We start from the raw sequence: 6,842 nt of genomic DNA on the forward strand, positions 1-6,842 counted from the left end.
AGAAATAATGGAATTTCTCAGATGAAGGGACCGACGAACACAGCCTGCCATTATGTGCTAAAGAGAAAATGGTGGTGGGTGCAGCTGGGCCTACTTCAAGTTTCCCACTGTAAGACTTATTTTGTAAGAGTTGCCAGGGACGCCATATAACATTCAAATCGCATCCCAACAACCTCTCCAATGGAACTCATAGGCTAGGCCATTTTGGGGCAGCGAAAAGTTCTTGACCATGAATTATTTTTTAAAAAAAGGTTCTGTCAGAGATGACAGAAAGGCTGTTTCACTGGCCTACAGAATATGAAGGGTTGGGTGAAGGTCAACACTGAGTCACCTAATCCAATCAAGGCCTTCTTCACAAATCTAGAATGAGGCTCACAGATGTCAGCAACCAATCTTTAACAAGGTTTAAACTGGACAAGGTAAACAACTTTGGCTGTCTATATCCACTTATCTCAAGACAAGGGACCAAGATTATTTAACTGGCAAAGTCTTCCCCTTTTTGCACCACAGCTGGTCATTAGCACTGGCCTGTGGCACTAAGCACCTGAGGTAAACAAGGAACTGGATTTGACAGTCTCTCCCATGGTTCACACAGAGTGGGGAGGTCAGGATAAAGGAAGGGATGGCTCACACAGGATTAAAGTGAGCTGCTGCCAATATGTAAAGATAAATCTCTGACAAAGCCTCTTATGGTTTTCCCAATAAGAATGGAGAAGTTAAAGACAGATCCAGGTTATGTGGGAGAAAGCCGATTAAGACAGCCATGGTCATGTAGTGGTTAGTGTTGGATTCAGATATGAAACCTATGTTCAGCTTTTGAAGATGAAGGAGGAAGAGTTTGAATTTATATCCCACCTTTCTCTCCAGGAGGAGACCCAAAGGGGCTTATAATCTCCTTGCCCTTCCCCCCTCACAACAAACACCCTGTGAGGTAGGTGGGGCTGAGAGAGCTCCGAAAAGCTGTGACTAGCCCAAGGTCACCCAGCTGGCATGTGTGGGAGTGTACAGGCTAATCTGAATTCCCCAGATAAGCCTCCACAGCTCAGACAGGCAGAGCGGGGAATCAAACCCGGTTCCTCCAGATTAGAATGCACCTACTCTTAACTCACTATGTCACTGCTGATGCTCCTGAAGCCAGCTGGGTGATGACCTTGGCACAGGATAAAATGAAGAACCATGTATATTACTTTTTCTTGACAGAAGGGCAGGATATAAAGGTACTAGAGAGTACAGAATAGGGAAGAGAAAATTTTGAAATTAGGGGTTATGCTGAGGCCTAGATGTGGGCCCCAAGCAAGCCACCTGAGAACATCCACTTACAAACTCTCTCAGGGAAAAGGGACCAGACATGCACGCATCTGCCCTTATATTGCTTGTTCATACAATTTTTTATCCAAGTAGGGGTGACTTCACCTCTGCCCCAGAGTACCTCAATGTGCCACAGAAGAAAAGGATACTTTCTAGAAACTAGTACACTCATCTACTAAAAAGCTAGTATACACAGAACCATCTTTAACAAGCCTGATATTATGGTGCCCTTGGTTCACTATATTAGAGATTAAAACTAACTAAAGTAAGAGCTATTGCTACACACATACTTAAGCAACACAGCTCAGCTCCTTTATCAGGAACAGTCTACAGAAACAGGAAACTAAAATACCCATGTATTGAACGTGAAAAAATAACAGAAAAAATTACTAGATCAAACTGACCTGCTTAACAGGAATAATATTTCCTGAAAAGGGTGTAGGTTAAATTATGTTAAGATTTTAGCATAATTCAAAAATGTGCTTCAACCTCTATCCTAGACTGGTACAGATCTTCTGGGATTTCAAATCTTCCAAGTTTATAGTCTGGTAATGGTAACACTACTTTGCATCACCAAATCAAGTCAGGGTGAAACACACCTTTAGGGATAGGATAGGAAAATTATTTCTGATGGGTATCCATGCGTACAGAGTAAGGCTAGACAACAGATTAGTTTTGGGGGGGAAAGCGCTACCAAATCATGTGTTGTCAGAACCTGCTTGTCACTTCTATCCCATTCTGTGAACATCATCCCCCACCTACCCACGTGTGGCGTCAGAAAAACAAATCAGAGACAGATAGAAGCAACAGCATTTTAATAAACATAATTGATTCAAAGCCACAATATGAATAACAGGACCTGGTCGCAGCATACATTGTAGAAAATAGATCAAGTCTGAATGCTTTGTTTTAATTTAGCTTTTAAGTTCCTGTTCAACCCCCTCCCTTCCCCCACCCCCAAAAGGTGATGCAGAAATTCCAAAAACATAAATTTTTAATAAAGAAACCATTCACTGGATTCACATAAGGGGCTTATACAAGGTGGCTTCCACACTGTGCCCAAGAAGGGGGGGGAGTGTTGGGGGATGATGGATGGCTTGTGGTAGCTCCCTAATTTTCCTTATTCTTTTCATTACGTATATTTATATAGATCTTTTAATATAATGCTTTCATTTCATGGAACAACCAGGTGAGGTGGGAGGAAGAGGTTGTCTGTTCTTGGAAGGAAATGCAGACTTGTCAGAGGTTTGTTTGCTGACATAGAAAGAAGTGCTTCATTTTGTCAAGAGACCCCTAGTGGAGGAGGGATCAAGATCAGGAGGTGAGGAAACCATTGAGAAAGGTCTGATGCCAACAAAATCACCTGCATCTCAAGTTTCTGGGCTGTAAGGTGTCATGCAGAAAAACAGTGTACGCTTTGATTGTACATTGGAACGTACGGGAACTCGGCTGCATTTGGGTTGGAACTGGGCAGGTAAGGTGGGGACTGCGTAAGGTTGGGAGAGAGGTTGGGACCGCACTGGAAGCTCCTACCCACAACCAGCCACGCAAGCCATTTGTGAAGAGAACCTTTTTTTTGTTGTGCTTTAAACCAGCGTTTGAAGGAAGATCGTGTGTCTGCAAGCAGGAAGGCAGGCCCGTGAGCTGATAAAATGTGTCTTTTTTTAGTCTCTTCTAAACATTGGTCCAAGATTCACAATACTAACAAAACAATGGTGCAAAGTTAAAACCTCTCTCAACTGCTGTGGTCAACAGGCTTGGATGGGGGAGTGTCTAGTAGGCAGCATCCCCCCCCCCATTTCCCATCCCTACTCAGAACACCATTACCTGACACACAGCACTCATTGGGGCACCCTTTCATCTTGCAAAAATGTGTAACAAAGGCATCTAAACCAATAACAATTACCCTCCTTAGCCAAGCAACCTTTAATTGAGGCCCCTGCTCTCAAGGAGGACAATGGGCCTGCATGCTGGCTTTGAACAGCAGGTTGTAGGTTTAACGCTCTGAAGGAGAATGCATAAGTAGCTTTCCTCCCCAAGACGATCCAGCCCCAAGCTGTTCAACAAAGACAAAAACATAGAAACTCCAAACTAAGTCCATTAAACATGAGCAGTTGATCTAACTCCACCCCACCCGCATTCATGTTTGCTATTTTAGCACAGGGTAGGAAGGAACACAACCCCATGTAGAGCAGGAGAAAGTATTTCCACTATTGCTACCGCTCCTCTCCCTTCAGATTTTTTCCCCTTGCCCAGACTTTAGGCCTACACAGAGATGAAGAGCAAGAAAGGGTTCTACAGCGCCTTGCTCCACTTCATTTTTATTGCAAGAGGTAGGTGCGAAGACCTGTTCTCCTCCCATCCCCTTAGAGTTCTGAAAAGTAAATGAATTTCACATTCAAACGTTCACTTTCATACATAGCAATCTAAATACTCTATTATTACTACAAAGCTGTTCAGAATTGGCCTCTGATGAGGTGCGGGGGGGGGTGTGTGTGGTGTGTGGGGAGAGGAGATCCAAACATATAAAAGTGAAGGTTTTGTTTCAAATGGCCTAACAAACAAAGAACTAGGGTCAATTCAGATGACAATCAGAAGGGGTAAAGCCACCAAAGGGTGATACTCCTTTTGCATTTTGAGTAAACGGAGTCAACATAAGCAGTGAGAGGATTCAGTACAACACCCTGCCAGTCTGTCTAAACTGGCCACAGGGAGAACCCCAAATAAGCAAAACAGCCAAAGGTTTGGTGCTGGCAAACCAGCCCTTGTGGCAAGTAGAACATACACCAGCCTCTGAAATGTGGTGTGAACTGAAACAGAGTGACAATGATGGAATGCCATCTCTGTCAACAATGGTGTCCATGTTGACATGCAATCACTACATCTCAAACAAAAAAGTTGCATGCACAGATGCACTGTCGGTAATAAAAGCCCAGGATGACTTTACCTCAACTGTTCGTCTGTCTACACACTGAGGCCACCCGCAATTAAAACATGCTGAGATTTCTCTCTTTCTTGCTCACATACACACATACATGAGTATACACATACACACACACAGGTTAAAGTGCTTGCACTTGGGGCAGGCAACTTAAATGGAAATGTGAGGTGTGGTGAATTCTGCCTGCCTTCCCAAAGCCCATTCTTTTTATACAGTCTGGGTGAGAAGAACTTTAACAAGGGCAGGGAAAGAAAACCAGGGCAACTAACATTTATCAAAGCTCACTGCCTTTTCTTACCTTAATGCTGAGTGCTGATTAAGTGATCCTGCATCCCTGGGGCACCATGACATGCAAGTGGTGCCTAAATGTCATATTGAGGGAAGGAAGGGACACTCTAGAGTCTTTCAACAGAGTTCTGATGACCTGCCTTCCTCCCAGCTCCCCTGAAAGACTGACACAGCAGCAAAAGCAACCATTATTTTACTTTAAAAAAACTGGCCTTAATGCAATTTATAAAATGCTGTGGAGATGTTGATCAAAGTTTAAAGCCTTGACCAAAATGTGCAGATAAAATTAGCCACAGTACATTAGGCTGATGCCACACCAGCATGTATACTCTTCTTTGAATGCCTTTGGACCAAAAGATTGGACAAGCAGTGGAAAAATCCATCCCACTTCACAAAAGTGCCCACTTAGGAACCATAGTGACAGGTCACAGAGAATACAATATTGCCTCTTCTTCGTTGGCAGTAGACTTCCTCTGGGACCACACACCTCCTCTCCAGAGTTTGCAAGATCAACCCGAGAAGAACGAGCCAAAGCCTCCTTATTAACAAGCAGTTTTGGAATTCTGGGAAACATGGGCTCTTTAATTCAAGACGACGTTTCGGACCATCTATGCCATAGGTGTCAAACTCGCGGCCCTCCAGATGTTATGGCCTACAGTCCCCATCATCCCCTGCCAGCATCATCTGGAGGAACGCGAGTTTGACACCTGTGATCTATGCTGTTTATTAAAAGTGAAGTGTGGTCTGGCATTTCATGTTTCCACTAAAGGTAGGCGGCAACTGTGACCTACAGAAACACTTTTGTTAAGCTTCATGAGACAAGCTGGAAGCCACCCACAAGGCAAGCTGTCCCTAAACGCAGCAAGTGAAACATGTCCACTGACTCCCTGCAACCTTCTTCCACGCAGCTACATGTACTGCCGGTAGCGAGAATGGCCAGGGGAGGAGGAAGAGAAACAGCAACAAGTAAAATCAAGGATAGTGGCTCATGCAGACAGAACATAATCCATCTAGACCACTCTTAACTACAAAGATCACTACAAAATACTGGCTGTACCTATCACTCACAAAACCCCCACACAATTAGGATACCCCTTGAGTGACACACACCATTTGTGTGTCCAAGTGCAAAGTAACAGGCTTTTCTTTTTTTTCTTTTTCTTTTTTGTAAAACATAACAACACTGGGAAGTGGGGCGGAAAGATGAATATAAAAACAAACAGCATGAGAATAATCAAAGCTACAAAGAATGAAACCCTCCACCAGGAGTGAAATTAATGGTCATATAGGTCCAATCACATTCCCATTATAGCAAGAAATGCAAACAAAACCCAGTGCAAGCTATATAAACAGGCTACAAATTCTCAACACAGCAACTGGTTTCCCTCCCCCCAAACCCCACCCTATCCCTTTATTGCTGCTCCCAAGAAAGAAATGTGTTTGGAGCACAGGTAGTTTTTGAAGTGCCTGTGAGATTAGACCCAACATGTATTGCTATAAGACAAGCACACACTCAGCACAAAAGGCAGCCCAGGCCATCATCTGGGCATGTTTGTACTAAACAGAACGCAAGGAAACCAAAGCAACTCCTGCTGTTCTTCAAAGAATCACCACCCCAGCACTCTATCCTGGTGACGTTTGTTGCTTCAACTGCAGACCAAGTATGGCCAAGCAATTTTTTTAAAAAAAACAACAACATGCAACAGAACCATTAACAATAATGCAAGTTTACCGTGGCTCCACCTCAAGAAATCTCAGAAGAATATGTAGTTAAGGAATGGAGTTTAGGTAACTAAGGCAAGAAAGAAAACCCCTCTGTGGATGAGACTGTCAAAATGGAGTCCCAATCTCAGTTTCAAAACAGGTTGCCAAACCTGACAAAAGTAGGAAAGTAGGCAAGCAACAGGCTTCAAGACAGCTGAACTATAGAAAACAAAGCACTGGTTCTGTGTAATGTACTGTCATGTATCAAATCACCCTACTGGTCAAATCCTTCCTCCAACCCAAGACATCTTTCTCTGATGAAGAGACTCTTTAAGATGGAGAAAATATCCCTTCGCTACACACGTGCCATTCTCCTCAAGCAACGGGCCACTGAGGGAAACCCTCTTATTGTTTTCTGAAACACTCCAATTTTGAATGTGAAAACAGGTATGAAGGGAATCTCCTCTCCAATGAATTCACAGAAGCTGTAGTAAATAACTGTGATCTGGAGTTTGGGGTCCATTTCCATGTCTTCTTGCAATAAAACCATTGAGACAGAGAAGCCCCAGAGCAAATGCTCACACCACCAAGATGGAGGCTC

The sequence above is a fragment of the Sphaerodactylus townsendi genome, linkage group LG03, assembly GCF_021028975.2.
Source record: "Sphaerodactylus townsendi isolate TG3544 linkage group LG03, MPM_Stown_v2.3, whole genome shotgun sequence".
Classification (NCBI taxonomy): Eukaryota; Metazoa; Chordata; class Lepidosauria; order Squamata; family Sphaerodactylidae; genus Sphaerodactylus; species Sphaerodactylus townsendi.